General features: G+C 40.4%; 1 long non-coding RNA gene across 1 annotated transcript in view; it reads right to left on the reverse strand.

Moving 5' to 3' along the window:
• The window catches only part of LOC119707720, an 84520-nt gene that overhangs the window by 14713 nt on the left and 49471 nt on the right, over positions 1-20336 (reverse strand). The gene's annotated exons all lie outside the window — the stretch shown is intronic.

The following is a 20336-nucleotide window of genomic DNA, read 5'->3' on the forward strand; positions in this document are numbered from 1 at the left end:
TCACTATCTAAAACCCAAACAGTCATTCCTCTAATCTTTGGAAATATATGGAAACAAATGCATAGAATAGTGTTCAGGTTTGTAGCTTAAACTATACACACAGTTACAGAAACAAAATGTGCTGCCACCAAATAGATGCAGCCAAAGGGGAAAGAGAAGGAAACTGGAGAGGTCAAGAGGACCAGAGTGGACAGCACATTGCACAGAGGCAGTAAGAATGCAATGTCCTTCCTTCCCCTCCTGCTTTACGGCTGAGTTAGGTTACTTTTACTTAAACAGACTCACTTTCTAGAGCTCTGTACTCCTGCTCATTGGTGGAAATACCAAAATCCAGCAAAACAAAACAGATGCTCAGGTAATGGCCTAAGCAGGTACACATGAAGGTTAAGGTTTTCTATGCTCTTAGAGCAAGGACAGACAGCAACACAGGGCTGACCAGAAATACAAGCACTACTGAGCACTTCTGAGCACTACTCAGTTTGGCTCATTCATAGTTCAATCCTGCCCAAACCAGCTATATTTTCTGGATGTCACTTTCTACTAGATGTCATCTAAACCTGTACAGCATTATTCCTTTTACTCTTCGTGTCCAGTCCATTATCAGTCACACTCTCTTCACATATTCATAACAATGTGCTTTGGAGAAAAGCATTTCTTCTTATTTGGTATTTTCCCAACTCTGTGCCATTCCTATTTCACTAATACTTGCTCCAAGAAAAAATATTCATCAGAACATACAATGTGTATCCAGCAAATACAGACTGCTGTGTAGTGTTCTCTGTTGAAGAGAGAACAGCAGCTAAAGACAGAACTGCAGCTCAGACTGTTATTCCTGAATTCAGGTAACTAAAACAAGAGTTTTCATCACCAGCTTATCATCATTATTGCAAGGAACACTAATTTCTTTTTTTTTTTTTTTTTTTGTTTTTCAACCAATACCAGTTTGATTGTCTGGTTTTGCATATAAATGCACCCAGTGTAGATGGTCCATGGCTTTAATCCATTCTCTAGGACACTCTTCTTTCTCTTCCAAGGCATCCTGATTGTTTGTCTTTTCACACTGTTCCAATTAGGAATGCATTTTTTAAATTCTGTATTTTCTATGTTGCATCTAGATTAAAAAAATTTAAAAACAAAACCCTGCAAGCCTGAAAACCCATACTGGCACCAAATTGAAGTAAAAAGCTTTTAAAATGTTTCTAAATTTTCTTTCAAGACAGAAGCAAGATTACAATGTTTTTCTTGGCATGCCATGTTCCCTTTGAAATACTGAAACTATTCTTGATATGTTCTCATTTTCCTTGTATTTTATTTTAACAAGATGTGTCCTTTGGGAATGCATCATGAGTCCCTTTTCATAGGTTGGCTCTGTCATCTAACTGTGGCATCCCTCCAGTGCCAAGTATGCAATGTATATTTTTGTTAAATGTTATTTAAGTGAGGTTCAGAAATTTTCACAGACCTACGCAAGTCTCACAGACTTTGTCACCAGATGTGATATCTAGTGGTAACCTCAGAAAAAAAAAAAAACAGTGTTTTTTGCAGGAAAGCCAGGTAAACAAGTGTTGGAGCTGTTGAAATAACATGAAAACATTCTTGAAACAGACTCACTGAATTCAATACAGTTCTCAGTTACGAGTTGTTCAGAAATTTCACAAGTCCCAACACCCTGTTCTAACAGAATGTGGCAAAAAGCAGTTTCAAAAACTTGACTGACAGGAGATAAAGGAATGTGGACACATGGATGGAAGTAGAGAAAAATGTGTTGATAAAAATGAGTACATTTGATCAGAAAACAGTGACAATGTGACTTTAAAAATGCAACTTAAAAATCGGTCCCCTAAATTGCACAGTATCGTGATTTTTAAGCCAGTATCAGGATCCTTTGAAGGGCCACACTGTTAACCTTACAGTGACTGGGCTGCCTCTACTGAACACATATCACAGATGGTGAGCAGTCCATGCAATCCATTGGTCAAATACAACTGTAATGACTGCTTCAAGGCTTTCTAAAGCTTAAATGTGTTCATGGATACTGAACAAGAGAAACAAAGAGCTATGTAGGCTGTTTGGAACAAATTGTTACATAAGTTCTCACACATCCTTTCAGTTGCAGATACAGATTAGAGGCTAAAATTTTTCTAATGTCTAGAAAAAAATCAAAATAAAATTAAACTGCACTAGCAGAAAATTAAAACCTTTTCAGGGATACTTCAGGACATCCAGTGAATGTGAGATGCAAACCATTTATCCAGCTCACTGGCAGCTTATGTTCAAATCCATTATTGACACTCTTCTGTTTTTCCACAGTACAGTACTTGAGAATCTCCTGAACAAAAGACTCAAAAAAAAAAACCAAAAAATAATTACTTCTGGAATGGTTATGGTCTCCACTTGCAGTTTCAAAAAATTCAGTTTCTCTTTTCTTCTCTCATTGCTTGATGCAAATATAGCACAGAGTACTGTAATACAAAACTATACTCTCAGTTTCTCTTTGATACAGCTTTCTGGACATCCACAGCATATGGAAATCGTGTGAGTTTTCTTGCTCATCAGTTCCAAGTTCAGACTGTCTTGGAATTTTGAAATATTTATTAGAGAATTGTATCATCCTATTGCATCCCTCCCAAGCTTAGTCTTCATTGTGCTTTTTTTTTTCTCCCTTTTCCCAAATAAACAAAAATTAATAGTTATTGTTGCTGTTCATGAAGAGGATGAATTCCAGGGTTATGTGATATGGCAGGTAAACAGAAAAACTATCCTTCTTGTGCAAGTCATACAGATATTATGCTAAACTTGGTGCAGAGAAAGCAAACCTCACAAGTTCTTGGCAACCTAGTTCCATCACTGCTTGCAGACAGAATGAGATTACTGGTGGTGGTAGGAAAGCTGAGAAGAAGAGGGGTTTTAAATTACATACACTTGGTAATTCATTGCAGAAATTAAGCCCAATAGGTACAGCTGCTTCATGGCTGTGAAGATGTTTCACACGGCCAGCACTGCCCTTGACAGCAGGTGGGGTTTTGGATAAACAGCATCAGGAAGTAGCTAGCAAAAGACAAAAGAAACACTCTTGGAAAAACTATGCTGGAATTTGATCAACATGTTTTCCACACAACTCAGCTCCTAAGAGAAACACAGATTATTTCAGTTCAAAAGCAATATCCAACTGGGAAAAAATCTCAAAGATAAAAAACTACACAGCAGTAATGATTGATCAAAAGAGTTGAGCTATTCTAATATCTGTGTGCTACATATCAGCCACTGCTTCAGCTTTAGCATCTGAATTTGAAGACCCACTGTTAGACCTCAGCCTGAAAAAGAATGGAAGAAAGGAAAGGTGGGATATCCCACAGATATGGTGCTTCCAATGCGGGCTCCTCCTGGGAGCACTCTAACTTGGGTCCTGCCATCCCTCTCATCACACTATGTTGCACAGAGACAGCAGTGCAAGCGTGCAAAGGCAACATTCAGCTGCTGTGAGAACCACTCCTAGATGGGTACAGGTCCAAGACCCGTTTTTAATCTGCAGGGTTGCTTTCAGTGCATCCCTGTTCCTGAGGGATTCAGACATTTGGGACCCCAGACACCCATTTGAATGTCTGCCTGCAGAGAGAGACAGGATGAGGAAAAACAGACAGTAGCTTCATTGTGCAGGTGCAGCATGATTATCCATCTCCAAAGAAAAGCTCTGCAGAAAACAGGGTTTTCTCAGACCAGTTTCAGATTTCTGGATGAGTTTCCACTGGAATTATCTTCAGCACAAAGCTCACTATCTTCTACTCTGAATGTGAGTCACACACACACATACAGAACCACGTACGGATAATATAACTATTTTAAAAGAGGCCAAAAATAAAGAGAGCACAAAAGTCCTATTTAGAATGAATGGGAGAGATAAAACCATATCTAGCAGATGACAATTGCACCAGTTAATGCACTTCTGGAAGATATTCAACTCTGTGATGTGCAGCATATAAGAACAAAAACAAAACTTACATAACATTGCATTACATTGACATAGTTTTCTAGGTAGAGGCACTGGCTGGAATTCATATAAACATATCCATGGAAAAATAATATCTCATCCACATGTACAAGATTTACCAAATAAGAAGAAGTATCACAGCACTTGGCAATTATCATAACATGCACTTCATAAAGTGTAGCCATGAAAAACAATATCCAGTGTTTCCTCATAGGACATAGCTAATTTGGAGAAAGTGAGTTTTATTCAATTGTCTCCTGCCTTGCAAGGAAACAATTTTATCCCATGGATACTATACAACACACCCCACACAAGTCTAGGCTTGGTAGCACTCCATATTTTGATTTTGGTGCAACACCAGGACATATTTCACGTTGTCCTAATTCTTACTTTGCTCCATGTAAAGCTATTTCGGAAGCATTTAAATCTCAACATCCGAAATAGAAACTTTAATTAACATTTCAGCTATGAAGACTATTTTTAAAAGAGTTATGGTGCAGCTCTTATCCTGCTAAGCAAAAATTCAAAACATTCAAACTGCATGTTAAACATTACAGAACAGAAAGTTAGGGTCACCAGCAGCCTCATTTGTAAGCATGTGTAAGTATTTTTGTTCTTGATAATTAAGAACTAAGCAAAACCTTACCATGAGATTTGTCAGCAAACTTGTATAGTTGCACAACACCTTGGAAAAAGACATAAATAAATGCAGCCTTTGCTGAGAATTTAGAAGCATTGCGTCCATTATATTTCAGGGTCTGTATACATTTTAAAAGAGTTCTGAATCAGATCTTAATGACTTTAACATAAACCCTTGATAGAGAGTTGAGCAGAGCATTCTTCTCTTCTTTTAATATTTTTTCTCATGTGGTGAAACAAAAGGCATGAAATTATTCCAGAAACCTTGATCCAAATAGATAAATGGAAGGAACTGACGGAGTGCCTGACATTATAATAGACTCAATGTAAAATAAATTTTATTTCTCCAGTCTTTGATTGCTCCTATTCAATCCAGACACCTATGCTTCTTCTGGCCCTTTTGCCACCACAGCAATCTGCTCAAAGACTTCTCTCAAGCTTTGTCTATACCGTGGGAACCAGCACTGTTTTGTAAATCTCAGGTGTAGGCATATCTGACATGTCTTATCTTGACCTGCGGTGTACCAAGAGCCCGAGCCACTTGTTGGCATCCAGCTTACAAGGAAGGGAAGGTGTACAAATTGCTTTCTTTTCATTTTTCATCCTGTTACAAGAAGAGAATGTAGGCAGGCAGAGTGGGAGGGCATCACAATGTGGTCTAGTAGGTGCTCCCATTTAGATCTTGTAAGAAACTGTACAAGGAAGTAAACAATAAAATTAATCCTTAATATGGTGCTGATCCATGATTTTGCACATCTTTAAAGCACTTATCACTCTACAAAGTTACAGGTAAAAACGTATCTAAATTTCTGTCCACACAACCTTGTTATGAGGGCACATAGTGATAGGACACAGGCTTTAAAGTGAAAGAGAGTATGTTTAGACTGGATAGTAAGAAGAAATTCTTTACCGTGAGGGTGGTGAGGCAGTGGAACAGGTTGCCCAGAGAAGGTGCGGATGCTCACCCCTGGAAGTGCTTAAGGCCAGGCTGGACGGGGCTCTGAGAAACCCAGTCTAATGGAAGTCCTGTGGGCAGTCCTGCCCACAACAGTGGGGTTGGAACCAGATGATCTGTCCCTTCCAACACAAAGTATTCTACTATGATTATGACACCTTTACTAGCAACTGAATAATTCCTAAGTTGTGAAATTACTTTTTAAAAAAATAGAAATCAAAAGAGACTCACAAATCCAGTTATCTGAAATGAGATAACGGAAATCACAACTTCTACACCTGCAACATCAGGCTGAGCAACTATCGGAAACAATGACATGATGGTGGCTCTGAGAGAACAGCTTTAGTGTCTGGAGTAGCAACAAGACTGCGCCAGGAGGAATCGTGAGGAACACAGACACATTGATTTTGGAAATCACTCAGACTTATCACAGCAAAATATTATTCAGAACTGGATGATCATAAATGAAGTTTTCTTAAGCATTTAGGAAATTACATTCTAGCTAATTCTTAAAATTAGTTGGATCACAACCAAAGATACCTTCCTCATTTCAAGACATGAAAGATGAAGTGGTAAGTGTGCCACCAAGCACCTTTGTTCTTTGTCAAATCAGGAGCACAGTCCACAGAAAAGGAGTGTGTGTGCTTCACTTACAGAGAAATGTCTTGATGCATCTTAAGCTGTAAAGGAAGAAATGTAAATTCCTTATGTATGTATGAAGTAGGAAAAAAATATCAAAACTCTCTAAACATACAAGACAATCTGTCCAAAGCTCTGCAAAAAATCAAATCTTTTAGGAATAGAAGGCCCTTCACTTCAAAATGGCACTTAATTTATTTCAGTGAAGCACTACAACAACTTACTGTGGGAGGAAAAGCGTACAAAACATTTACAGTTGGAGATGCCTGAGATGAAAAGTTCCCAAGAAAGTCCAAAAAGGGCTGGCAAAGCCAGCTTCTCAAAATTGCTAATGTAATGCTAGCAGCACTTCTATTATTACATAATGGATTTTACAGGTATTCAGCCATTATTTTTTCAGGAACAATCAGAACTATTTATTGTCTCATGAAAGTTCCAGATGTGGAAGAACGTTAATTAAACAACAGTTTTCAGCTCTATAATTCTGATTTCAGTCATGACTGACTAATTACCCAGCTTTATCAGTTGAAAGCCAACTGTTATCTTACAGAAAGTTATTGAAACCATTTAAAAAATATCTCCATTTGCTCAGCCAATCTAAATATCAGATTTTTTTTTTCCAGAATCATAGAAGATTATTTAAATTCTTTTCCTGGAACTGAAGATCAATGCTATGTGCAAGTAGGGTATTAAACGTGGTTTTAACATCAGAGCAAAAATTACACCACAACCAGCAAAAGGCTCTTGTAACACTGCAGTCAAGCCAATTGTGTATTGTCCCTTTCCAAGATCTCCACTGTTCAGAACCGTTTCAGATTTGTAAGACATTCCTGTTTGACATATTTCAAAAACAGTGTTATAATGCATAGCTCTTCACTATGATTAAATTTATCCTTTTTTTAATGAAGAGAGACATAGAAACTTCTGCTCTAAATTGTGTGTTTTCTCCAGTTATAAGCATAACTCCATCATTTTTGAGGCAGCTAAAGACTCCCTAAGGCCACTATTGCCCCTTAACCTGGGTGGATTCCCTTCCCACATAGTCCTCCCTAATTTCTTTTCTTAAGCTTTGTTCTGCTCTGAATGTGAACATTTTAAAACTAACTTTTACAGGGTTTATATTCACGAGAAACTTGGTGATTTTCTACCATGAAAAAACATTAACTACAAAATTAATGTAGCTTCTGAAAGGAATGTAACTGTCATTACAATATATCACTCTGTTTCCCTTTTCCCTTCCCCTCCCTTTCCCTTTCCTCTCTCCTCTGCTCCCCTCTTCCCAAACCACTCCTAATCACACTGTTGCTTTACCTTACTGCTGTGATGAACTGTGAAACTTTTTTAAGAGTGACTGTCACACAGCACATCCACACAAATTTTTGTCATGCTACCTACTCCATCCAGATGCAATGCAATCTATTTTTACTGCATCTGGAAGCGGGTTGAGATTAGGTCAGGCAGTTAGAGCATAGTGCTACTAATGCCATGGGTGTGGGTTCACTTAAGAGTCGGACTTGAGGATCCCTGTTCGTCCCTTCCAACTTAGACTATTCTGTGACATTCAAGTGAATGAACAACTGTTAATGACAATTGAGACAAAACTATGTCTGTCTTTATTGTTCACGCTGTCAGTCTGATAATACTGCTCTGATTACAGGACTATACTAAAACCAATTAAGTTATATTGAATTACTACCTGTTGCCACATCCTGAAACTTGCATAACTAAGTTTTATGAGCTGCTACATGCAGCATCTTTGAGCTCTGAAGCCTCTTCTCACCAAAAACCTGCAGAACCTTCTCATGGATTTCATACACAGAAAGTAGAGGCAGATGGGATGAGCTGAGCAATATACTTGGCAGGATTCATGCACTAATAGATCCAAAGATACAAAAATATAAATTAGTTTTCTTCTTTTTATGTCAGAGTCATAAATTTCAGTTCAATACTTCGTGGATAGACTCAGTCCAGTTCTTCATGGATAGACTTCCTCCACCTGCCCTCTACTTAGGGAAAATACTTTTTATCATTCAAAAAGAACAACTGATCTTCCTTGCCATAATTTCAGGGATAGATAGCAGCTCCTCTGAACAGGACAGAACCACCAAGCACGTTTGTTGGTGGGTTTTATTAATCTCAAATCATAGTCATTACTTATCCTGATGCTGGTTTGTATTCACACACTGACTCTGCTTCTTGCTTGCTGTAAATCTTTGGTCTTACTTTTGTCTGTGCACTTACTGATTCTGCTGGCTCTGACACTTTGTCCTGCTCCACCTTCTCCCCTGAGTTTCCTTCCTCTCCTCCCTCTAATTAATGGTTTCCCTAAATTCCATTCATTAGAGAAGTCAGGAATAGACAGCATCCTAGCCACATGGAAAAGTGTTTCTTCTACTTCCCATTTTAGGATCATCTCTGTTCCAGATGTTTACAAGCATTACCTGGTTGTGAATTGCAAGTGTGCATTTGCTCTAAAATAGGTAACAGAGTGTAATAGTATTAAATTGCAAAACACTGAAACAGCAGAAATTGCCATGTTGGTTGTTACAGCTGCTTGCCACACCTATAATTAGCATTGTCTCACAATTCCCATTCAATGGTGGTTTTTTTTCATTCTGAATACTTCACCAGATCTCCATCTCTGTAGTTTAAATTTTCCATCTGGACATCTGCTTTGAGGCAGTATCAGTCATAATGGAGCAACAATGTGTAAAAATGAATCCAAATAAAAGTCTGCTTTGCCTACATTTTGCTCATGTTAAAGAATGAAGGTTAACTTTTTCTTTGGGAGCATTTATATCCCCATATTTGGAGACAGAAGTTTGAAGCTTGGCAGGGAATAGCCTGGTGTAAGAGAACTTTTTCTCTCATACATGAGAGGAGAGGAGACATGGAGGAGGGTAGCCTGGGACATGAATCTTAAAGGTTTCGTTTTAGAGGAGTAAAAAGGTCAGAGCAAAGAGAAAAAAGCCATCTACACAAGGCAGAGGGATCAAAGCCCTCTAAGATGTGATCCCCTTCAGAGAAGGCATCTCACAATTCTGCTGTAGCAAACATGATATAGGCAAACAAACTCCCTACACCCTGGGGAGGTCACACAGGAAGGGTGGGTCCATGTCCAGTTAACCTAAGGGCTTCAGATGGCTCACACAGGGTATCCATATAATTGCCACATCGGTGCAGATGCTTCTTAGTGTTTAAAAATCTCATTAAGTAGGGCTTACACTGTGAAATATTTTCTATTCCTCTTAAGCCTTGAGAAGTGGCACACAACAAACCTGTCACAGGAAAAAGAAAAAAAAAACAAAAAAACAAACTGAGACTGCAGAAAAGAACAAGGAATTCATGCAGTTGTTTGCATCACCCTATCTTTATTTCCCCTGCAATACAATATATTTTCTTTACAATACATTTTTCAGGAACTTTCAGTATATGTACTGCAGGAATGCATACCATTGATTTGCAAGGACCCTGTATCTCATTCAATGCACACCAGATCTTATACAGAGATGCCTTCCAGAGAGCACTGTTGGCTCTTCAGGCTTGCTTCTTCTTCTGCAGAAGTTGTAGAGCATGTGGTAAAGTAGATTTATATCTTCCAGAACAGAAAGGATCATTCCACAGCTGAATACTTCCAAGAATAAATGGATTCTATATTTGTCTCTGCCACAGACTTCCACAAAAGGTACTTCATGGACCTGTGTTCTGTCAGATATGTACAGCTCCTTAGCACACGTAAAGAGTGAAGTGCCTGGGCTTAATAAATCCTTTGACTATGCTTGTTTTTCAGTCTGTCTGCAGTCTTGTCCCCAAATACCTCAACTAGAAGCCTGAATCTCTGCTACTCAGAACACAGGCCAACCAGAAGATGCAGAACTGGAGATGACTGAACTGACATGTCCTGACCCCCAAAAATGTGGGAAGGAGTCAGAGTCTGCAAATCCTTCAGTCCCACAGCTAGAAAGAGCAGCCACACTGAGATCCAGATACTTTTCTTGAAGAAAGCATTTAATGACTTGCTCCTTCTAGTAAACCTGGACAGCCACTGCATGTGAGGCCTCCTGTAGCGAAATCACACTTTTTCTTCTTTGTCAGGGTCCTAGGGGCACCAAGATTCCTTACTGATGTTGATGAAACTCACCTGGGGCCTCTCCCACCACCCTGCCCAGGGTCTAGAACTCCATTTCAACTCAGTCTAGAGTCATCAGTCCCTGAGCTAGAGAGGCCACAGGAGTGCCAGACTCTAGCCCTGCCCTTTGCCTGGACTTCAGATCCATACTGCAGTCTTGTCTCCAACCCTGTCTCTGGCCTCATCTCCTTGTGTTCCCAGATGGATACCCTGGATGAATCCTGGATCCAGGCCATCACTCCTCCAGTCTGGAGTTGTTGATGGAGCCTGTTACCAGCAGCTAGCTACACCCATCATGTTTGGATTTCATTGGAAAGCACCCCATTGGTTAGGGCACAGCCTGAAGTGGGGTGACTGTCAGCCCTGAGGTCCTTGTCCCACAAAGGAGAATGTTGCTAAGGAGTAATAGACAGCTACACATGGGTTCACTTATAACACACTCAATTTCCACCTAAGAAATTTGTCAAGCTGTGACAAGAAATCATTTTCCAAAACACCAGGTAGGACAAGCACTGCCCAAGTCCCATCTCTCCTGGACACGGGGTATATGCCCAATTAAATTCCTGTTTTCTTGTTCTTCCATTTTATAACTACTGTTCACTTACGGGAGTCACTGCTGACTCTAAATCTATGAGAGCCGATGTTTCTCATTCATCTTCCACATACCTCCCCTTTTTGAAGAGTACAAAGTATCATTAAAGCACCTTTTACAAAATGCTTTGGCAGTGCATCAGATCCCTCCAACCCCAAGCACCTTTTCCTTTCAGAAACTATGTCTGAGTTGGACACTGACACCTATAAAAAGCACTCTCTTGAGTGCCATCCATCAATGAGCCTTCTGCCAGGCTATAAAATAAGGGCACTGACAAACACGTGCCAAAACACAATGTACGTCAGTTTGAGCATCTACAAAAAACATTCCCCATGATATAAGCAGGGCAGAAATCCTATATGATTCCTCAGCCTCTTTTACGTCAGCCTCCTATCAGAGTTGGCATTCAGTGCTGGCTTTCCACCTTTTTCCATCCGTCAGTTTTGACAAAGAGAATTTTATCTGCCTCTGCCAGTTTTAACACCAGGGTCAAGATGCTGAGTGGCCACAACGAGTGCAAACTCTGTAATGCATTTTGAAGTAAGTAGAGACCATGTTTTCCTGGAAAAATGTATCCAAAGCAGATGTAAGCCCGCTGAACCTAAAGCATGAGTCTACCATAGGACTGGTGGTAGGAAAAAGGCCTGACAATTAGGATGGAGGATGCTCACCCCAGCTCTGCTACTAACATGCCGTATGACCTTGAGCTATTTCTCTCTCTGTTCACCTCTGTCCTTTTGATCACCTTGGCCATCCCAGTTAGAAAGTTAATGCTTTTCCCAGGTACCTCGTTTCACCAATGCTACTACCATTCCCAGCACATCATAGTGGTGCAATCACCTCCAGTGAGATGGCACATTTCTGCATGGTGAGTCCACACCAGGCAAACACGCATAGCTGGTGGTGATGGTGATGGCTGTCTCTTAGAAAGAGAGGTGTGCATTTTTGGCAGTAGCAGCAGCGGTTTCTGACTCTGTGCTAGCCGATGGGCAAGTGCAGGAGGAGGTATAGGGGTGTCTGACAACTACCGAAATATCTGCTTTCCATCCTCTCACAGATAAAGACAGCAGGCTGGATTTTGTTGTGTGTACCACTTCGACACATCTGCGGCACTGCTAGAATGTTCCAGCTGGGGACACCAGCTGTGGCTGAGTGAGCCAGTACAAGCCTGAAAACCAGGCCACTGCTGTGGAGGAAGACCTGTCCATCTCTGCAATACCTTACTGGACTTGTGAGACAAGGGCAAACGCACCTGGCACTAGACCAGGAATGGCCTGCAGGGTAACGTCCCATGTTCAACTGTGAAATTCTGAAAAAGACAATTCTCAGGGAGATGCAGCAAGTGTGGAGGGAGCAGGGGAAGGCCCAAGGGTAGCCTCCAGTAACCTCAGCAACAGAGCAGTGTGAGGAGAGGTGGTACTGAAATAGCTGCTAGGGACAGCAGGCAGTAAAGCCACAGACATAATCAGCACATTTGACTAATGATCTTGATTGCCGAATATATTTCCAAAAATCCCATGGGAAGCTCTTAGAAATAACATTCATACTGAAGATGGTGCCTATTTCAATGTCTAATCTGACTGCAAAGAATGTTATATTTTATTTGTATTCTTAATACTGAATGAGCAAATAAGGAGTGATGAAGCAGACCAACTGAAAACTGCCTCTGCAGAGACATTTATTACCCATACCATTTTCTGCACTAGTTTCATGAGGAGCCATCACTGGGAAGAGACAAATTACGAGGTTGGCACTTGCAGGTCCCAAGACCTTTCCTCTGTGAAACTAATAATGTTAGTGAAAGGATATGATATGCAGTGACATGTCTCTGGCCATCATTACATCAGGAGTTCAGGGAACAGAGAAGGGATGAAGATAAGTAAAGAAAAACAGATCTAATCTGAGGTTTTAGGCTATGTGGTATAAAATTAACTATTAAAAACAAAATGGGCACGTAATTATAGTACACTCTTCCAGTATTAGTTTGCTTTATCTCAAAATTTCTCTTTCCTAAAGTAGATGCTTTAGATATTTGAAGATTTGTAGCTTCTCTAATCTCCTGTTTTGATTAGAGCCTTTAATAATAGCATTAAAATAAAGAGTCGAAAAGAGAAGACAAACTGGGAATTCAACCACTAATCCCAAAATAGAAAAGATGTTCATCTTGTTTCCTGACATTAAAGGTCCCAGGAGGAAAGACAGCAGGCTGAAAAAAAAAGAAAAGCCTCTTCCTTCCGTGACATTTTTCAGATTTTTTCCATTTTTTCAGACCAAAATATTGTCAAAATCAAATCCTTCTCCCCAACACTTTTGCATTAAAATAGCATTTTCTAGTGGAACAGTTCTGTCAAAATGTCATGACCAACTCTATTCAGCAACTTCTGTTGCTGTGGAGATCTCATCAAGGTTACAAATACAGCATTAGAAATAATATTTTCTCAGCCAAGCTGCTCCTTGCTTATCCAGCAAAGGAGTTTCTCAAATCCTTGCTCCCAAGAGCATTCACCTGCAAGGAGGGAGGGGTAGGACAGCCTGGAGATTGCAACACTTCTCAGGGACGTTGAGTCATTTTGAGATATACCTAGCCTACTAAAAACAGTTATTCCTGGCTTTATTTTTTTAATTTATCTTCCTTCCTAGATAAACATATCTGGGAATCTCTAGGCTCTGAGTAAATGTTTGATAATGTTTTCCTGTAAAGGTAACAAGCCAAACTCTCCATGCCTATATCTGCCTTTTAAGCTATGCCTCCTTTTTCCCTTGGAAAGAAAAAAAAATCAATACTGTCTTTTTATGGTTTCAGTTTATATTGCCTCTATCTCTGTCTATTTTTAGGAATCAGGGACGGGTAGGCAGCAGATAGCTGTTGATATCAGGCAGTGCTGAGTGAGAACCAGGCTCCAAGGACAGTAATTAAACTCTAGTTGGTAGTAGTGCTTCCAGCTTGAACCTTCAAAGCATAGATCACACCCATCTAGACATAGATAATTTAAGTTTCTCAGACAATGACATGGTTTTGTCTGTGTTTGTACACATGAATGTACACACCTCTTTACTCAAGGCTACATCACCCCTGATCTGATAAAACCAATGAAGTAGGGTATTTAAAGCAGTATCCTTTTTATCCCTTAGGGGAGTTACTCTGGAACATGTCTGTAATATGAGACAGACCCACATTCTGCTTTCATTCATTAAGAAGAGGGCTCCCTTTTTGAATCCAGACATCCCTTGCTCCATATCTTTACTGACAACATAGTTTTCATGAAGCTCCCTGAATACCAGCTCCAAAACCAGATCCTCTCCACCTATCAGAGAAATGTCCTCACTATTCCTTGCCCTAAATGCACCCAGCCCCACTTTTTCTGGTCTACAAACCTTCAACAATATGGCCAACTCTCCTCTAAGGCTACAGGAAACAGACCCAGAAGTGCCACAGCCACGGAACATCGGGCACTCATCCAGTATAAATTCACTCTGCTGGTTCAAATGCAGTAAGAGAATTTTTGTTGGATTTATTTTGAGCTGGCAGATTTTATGCTAGATCAAGTACTGCCTATCTTTGCACGGCTCCTCTAAAGTATGACTAAACACACAAAGCCAATATCAACACCAGAATGCATTCAACAGGAATGGGATCATGTGCCCACCCATCACCTGGCTAAGGGTTGTTACCCTGTGTGATCCAGGAAGGGATATGTTGGGCAGGAACAGTCATTGTACCAAGGCTGGGAAGAATTCATAATCCATTATAGAGGTGAAAGATTATCCCCTGGATTGCGGGATTATGATTGGGTCTGTGGAAACGCCTGTACAAACCAGAACCGCCTTTGATTTGCTCTCCTCAAAAGAGCGTAGGAAAGGGCCCACACCACAGCAATGCAGGCTAGCTGGTTACACCTTGAGAGTTTGGCACCAGTCCTCTGAAGTAGGGCAGTTTCCTCATCCTAATGAGAGGTGGACTGGACCACTCCTTAATGACAGTATCTGAACTCTTCAGAGCAGAATATTTACAATGATTAACAGAGTCTATCATTCCACTTGCAAAGCTATTGATGATAGGTTTATCACTCCTCAAACATGTCTTTAGGTTGGAGAATTTTTAGCCACTTGTGGTTTTACAACTTTCCCAACCTTTGACCATGCTATGCTTAAGCAATTCAATGAAAACGACTGTTTCAGCAACACCTGAAGGTAGGAAGTAGGGAATAACACAAGTGTGCTTTCAATACCTTAGTGGTCAATGGTGGAATAAAAAACTTTAATCTGCACACAGTGTGAAACTAGAATGCTCTTGAAGTGGCCTTATTGAAAAGAGATGGTTAAAGAGTAATTGTGCAGGGTGTCTTTTACGTAAGCCCAAGGAGGCAGCAAGGAAGCAAGAAAAGGGCTCTGCTCTTGCTAGGGAAGATGGAAAATTTGAGACCACAGTTTCACAGTAACCAATTTTCAGCAGAAATGTCCCATCCTCGAGTTCCATCTTCATCTCCCATTGAAGGCCAAGCAGGTCCTTCACAACTTCATTGTGAAACACCACACCTGTACCACCACTCCTGAAACCCTACTGTGAACTCCACAAAAGAGCCAGTCAGAGTTAAAAACAAAGCAAACGTTATTTTCACCATGGATTAGTTCCTTGATCTGGCTCATGACCTCCGCACTGGCAGACTGAGGAGCTAGCTCCTTGCATTGCAGGGGAAGGAGAGAGTACATGGAGGTAAGGAGAAGGAAGCAGAAACCCTGTTATCCGTCACTGCCACAAAATGCCTCATATTGTGCAACCACAGCCTAAGGTCCCAGCCTCTAGTAAGTCTAACCTCTTGAAAAGAAGTCTAACCAATATCCAAGAAAATAAATCAGGCCATCTTGTGCTGATAGGTTTGAATGTGGCACCCTGATATACCACTGCACACTGCTGTGTATGACTGTCTGGTAAGAATCCTTCAATTTATAATGATTTTGGCAATTGTATTTTGACTAAGACTCTTCCTTTGTAAAACAAACAAAAAACCAAAACCTCTCTCTCTTCTGTTACAAATATTTACAATAACATGGGAAATGCCATGGAAAATGCTATGAGAAATTAACAGATACTTCTGAGGAGTTTGGACAAAAGGGAAAAGTAGACCATAAAAATCCCTAAGTTTCTTTCAAGAAGCAACAATAACAAAAGCTCATAAAACATCTAGTTGTTTTAGGAAAGCAGCAAAGTGATTGACATGCTCTTCAATCTCATCTAGGAAACTCACCTTTTACCACCTAAATCTAAGAAAAACAAATAGCTAAAATGCATGTTTAACTCTCCCTTAAGTCACCAAACTACTGGGCAGTAGTTTATCATCATTCAATGTAGTTGCCTAAAGCTTTCCATTCAGCTCCATGACCACTACAGAAAAGCATTGTGAACTGAAAGTGCAGTATTCAACAGATGACAACCTCTGATGTGGGATTTCTATCCCCAGTGTAGGTCATGCTACTAAGGTCAAGGAAAAGAGAAGATTTTTATGAGCAGATCTCTGCCACATCTTTATTGAAGAAATAAATACAACCTTCAGTTTTATGCATCTGTACTCAAAAAGGGAGCCAATAAAATTCAGGAAATCAGTGTTCAGTGTTTCCCAATAAAAGCTATCTGCTCGTTCAGTTCTGCTTGTCAGGTTTTGTAGGCCAGTTAAAAATAATCAGTGAGATGAAAGAGTAGAAGAGAGAGCTTGGCCTTTTACATGTTCTGTGCATTAAACTCTTTGAACATTCCTTCTTAACCTCCATTCTGGAGTAGCCTCATTAGTATAATTTACAAGTCTTTAATTCACCTTGTCAATATTATCAGAAGTTCTCTTCTATACTTTGCCACTGACTACCTGTTCAGAGAAAGGATGAACCTGGCATAGTTACAATAAACCAGTTCAGGGATGCGAGCTGCATTCATACCTATGCTGACAATTGCTCTGCTGTCCTGCAAGGTCTCCTATCACCTGTCTTTACCCTGCTTCTGAGATTTGGAAATTTTTGTGTCCACACAAGGATTCAGACCCTTCAGATGGAGGGCTGTGTCATGTGGGCAGCCTAGTGTAAAAGATACGAACAGTCCTTGAATTGAGAATGAGGAAGAGCCTCCCCAGCAGGGAGTTGTCCCCAGTCATCCACAGCCTACCCGTGCCCTAACTTGTGGGCAACACTGGTCATCTACCCCATTACTAAAGGGCACACTTAAGCACATAAAAAGAGGCTAGATTCTCATTTAGCCTAGGCATACTCCTACTGCTTTGGATAAACCAAGAAAAAGAAGTGGGGCTCAGACCTGTTGTGTAATTCAGCATTTCATGTATGATGGTTTAGGTAGTTGCAGACTGCTTTTTATTTTACTGAGACACCTGCTTTTCCATGGGTTGCCATGGAGCTACAGGGTCTAACAGCAGGTTGTGAATTCCACCTGGGGAGCCAGGATCCTGCAAGGTAAAAGCCACTTGACAATGCTAAAGTTCCTGGCAGATTTAACTATTGGTAGCTTACCAGTGACAGAAATAAATAACTTTTACTTTCATCTGGCAGAGCTGCAGCAATTAAATCCCCAACTTATTTTTCTGTTAATTGTGTCAGGTAGCTTTCTGCTAACAACTTCTTGCTGTGCTCGCTCTGGGCCAGATTTGTCATTTGTCCCCCTTGATACCAATGCATTTGCAAGTCATATTCTTCACGGTCATAAACTTCCTTAATGATTAAGTTAACAGCATGAAATTCCAACTTGCAGGACTGACAAAACTGGACTTTGGAAAACTACTGCCTTTTTTTTTTTTCCATGAGGAAAAAAGGTTCTATAGACATTGTGCCATGTGGAGCTGCTTTCTGTTTCAGTTTGTTGATATTTTTATCCAGCGTTCTGAATCTTGGACAAAATAAATAATTATAAAGACAAAAAAAAAAACCAACATTCAAAGCAAGCTCTGAAGTATTTTGGTTAAAAATATTAATATTTCCTATGTCTTACCTTCCACAACACAGCTAGATAAAAATAAAATCAGGCTAAGCAGTCCAAAAAGAAATAATCTTGCAGAAATAAACTATTATGTTGTTGTGCATTTGAAAAACAGAGAAAATATTTTAAGATATAACTCTAGAGATGCATGAGAAAAATATTTATTGTGTTTTAGCAATGCTCAAAAATTTAAAAAAAATTCATTCCAGAAGAAGACCCAGCAATCAGGAGACCAAGCATGCTTACAATACAAGCCTGTGTCAAGCTCTACACCTGCATATGATAAAGACAGCCACATGAAAGGATAAGGTCATCAACTAGCTGATGATAGAGACTTAAGCCTTCTAAATCACATGGCAAAGATAAATTAGAACTATCTGCCACCTACATCAGATGGTGAAGGAGGCAGGAACACAATGCTCTGGATACCAATTAGTGGCATAATGGAGCCAGTATCTCATGTTCTAGTGTGTCAAATTCCAGCAGTGCCAGTGAGATCAGAGCAGAAGTCACAGCAAGGTCACTGCGATCTGTCAGCAGGACAGCTTCAGCCAAGTACTGCATCCTAATCCCCATCTGCTGAGAATCTAGTGGAGGAGAGATGCCTGCAGTTGAAATATGCCTACAGCAATATCCTCCAAGGGCATCAGGCTGGAAGCAGAGTAGTGATATACAAGATCATAAAATGTAGCTGACTTTAACTCAAATGAACAGCTTTTGTTTTGATACATGAATGTGTTGAAGTCTGTCCATCCACAGAAACATCAAGGACCTCAGCAGTGTGTCAGGGACATATTAAAGTACAAACACCTTCAAATCATGCACCTCTTCCCCCACTTCCAGATTGGAAGAATGACCTCTGTATGAAAGATTGACTTTGCCTGTACTCCTCCCTTTGGTAGCTCACCACAAAGAGTCAGTAAGTTCACACTATAGTAACTACACAAATGCTTTATCCTCTCAGCGCCAACTGTCAGGCAGAGCAATAATGTACCAGGACAGCACACAAATACTGTGCAGTGCAGTGCATGAGGCACAAAGCAAAAACCCCTGTCTTAGCTTTTTTTCAATACCAGAGGTAATTAATCAGAGTTATCCACACATGGCAGCCTACCCTTCCACAGTATGGTCACACTCCCAAATATTAACCCTAACATGCTTCACACCTGCCCATGCTGTACCATAGCTCCAGCAAGCCATACAGCTGCCAGAGAAAAGATGGTAAGGAATACAGTTTTTGTAATACACTCAGAGTGGCTGCAAAGTAGGATAAAATCATATGCTCGGGCTGTGGCATGGGGCACCGGGGTTGCTGCTTTGTGTATAGATACAATACTTATATGCATGATACAAAAATAAATAGTCTTTTTTTCCATGTGCACTGGAAACCCTTGAGGTTAAAAAAGGAGCTGCCTAACTTGGTCAAAGTATGTGCAAATATAATAGAGAGAAGGACCCACTCCTAGGGATTAGAAGACACATTAGTCCCATCATTGTTCTTTTTGAGGTTCACCGGCTCCTGTTGTTTACTCATTCTGCCATTAATCTTCTGTCTGCTGGGAATTATTCTTAGAGGGACTTATCCTCAGGGAAGCAATTTGGAGTTAAAATTAACTTCTGATTATTCAAAACAGTTGTTGGAGTAAAGGAGGTGGGCAGGTCAATTAGTAGAAGACATAGCAGCAGTGGCTATGCAGTGCCCTTCTCAGACTTCTGCAAGCTTCCACTCAGGTAAGGTTTCACTTCGCAGCTGGCCAGACCTTGCTGCTACAAGGAGTGGGCTGCCTCCTCCACCATTCCTTTCTATGTATTCCTGTTCCATCTCTTGCACGGCTTCGCAGCTTGAGCCTCAGAAGAATATTTACTTGCTCGTGTTGAATGAGGGGGTTTGTGTGTTCAGTGAGATGAACTGGCCTACCAAGGGCAAGAGGACTGCCAAGAAAGAAAAGAAGACAATTGTGCAGTTGATGACAGGAGGAAGAGTAGGAAGAGGGGAAGAGAGGAAGAAATTAAAGAAACTGGCACATGTGATGGTGACCTTTAGAACTGCTGTACTGTACTATGATATCTGACCCTTACATACCAAAACCAAAGAAAAATAAAAGCAATTTAAAATGTGTGAGGTTCTACTTGTACCTCCAAAATCTCTCTGCCTTGCGCTGAAAGAGCTAAGTGACAGGACAGAGACTGCAAACTACAGAGGGACACAAGAGATGCTCTTCTTACAGCACAATCACTGTCTGGATGTCTAAGCAAGTGAAAAATTCTGTCTTGCTCCTCTCCAGAAAGAAATTAAGTCAGCTGCTCAACAGCCTGATATGTGAGGACCTACAGGCTGTGCAAATAGACAAATGATTTGAATAGGTAGGGAAGCATGCAGGCACCTGGAAATTTAGATTTAATCAAGAGGTGGACACAGTG

Source organism: Motacilla alba, chromosome 1A (assembly GCF_015832195.1).
Source record: "Motacilla alba alba isolate MOTALB_02 chromosome 1A, Motacilla_alba_V1.0_pri, whole genome shotgun sequence".
Taxonomy (NCBI): Eukaryota; Metazoa; Chordata; class Aves; order Passeriformes; family Motacillidae; genus Motacilla; species Motacilla alba.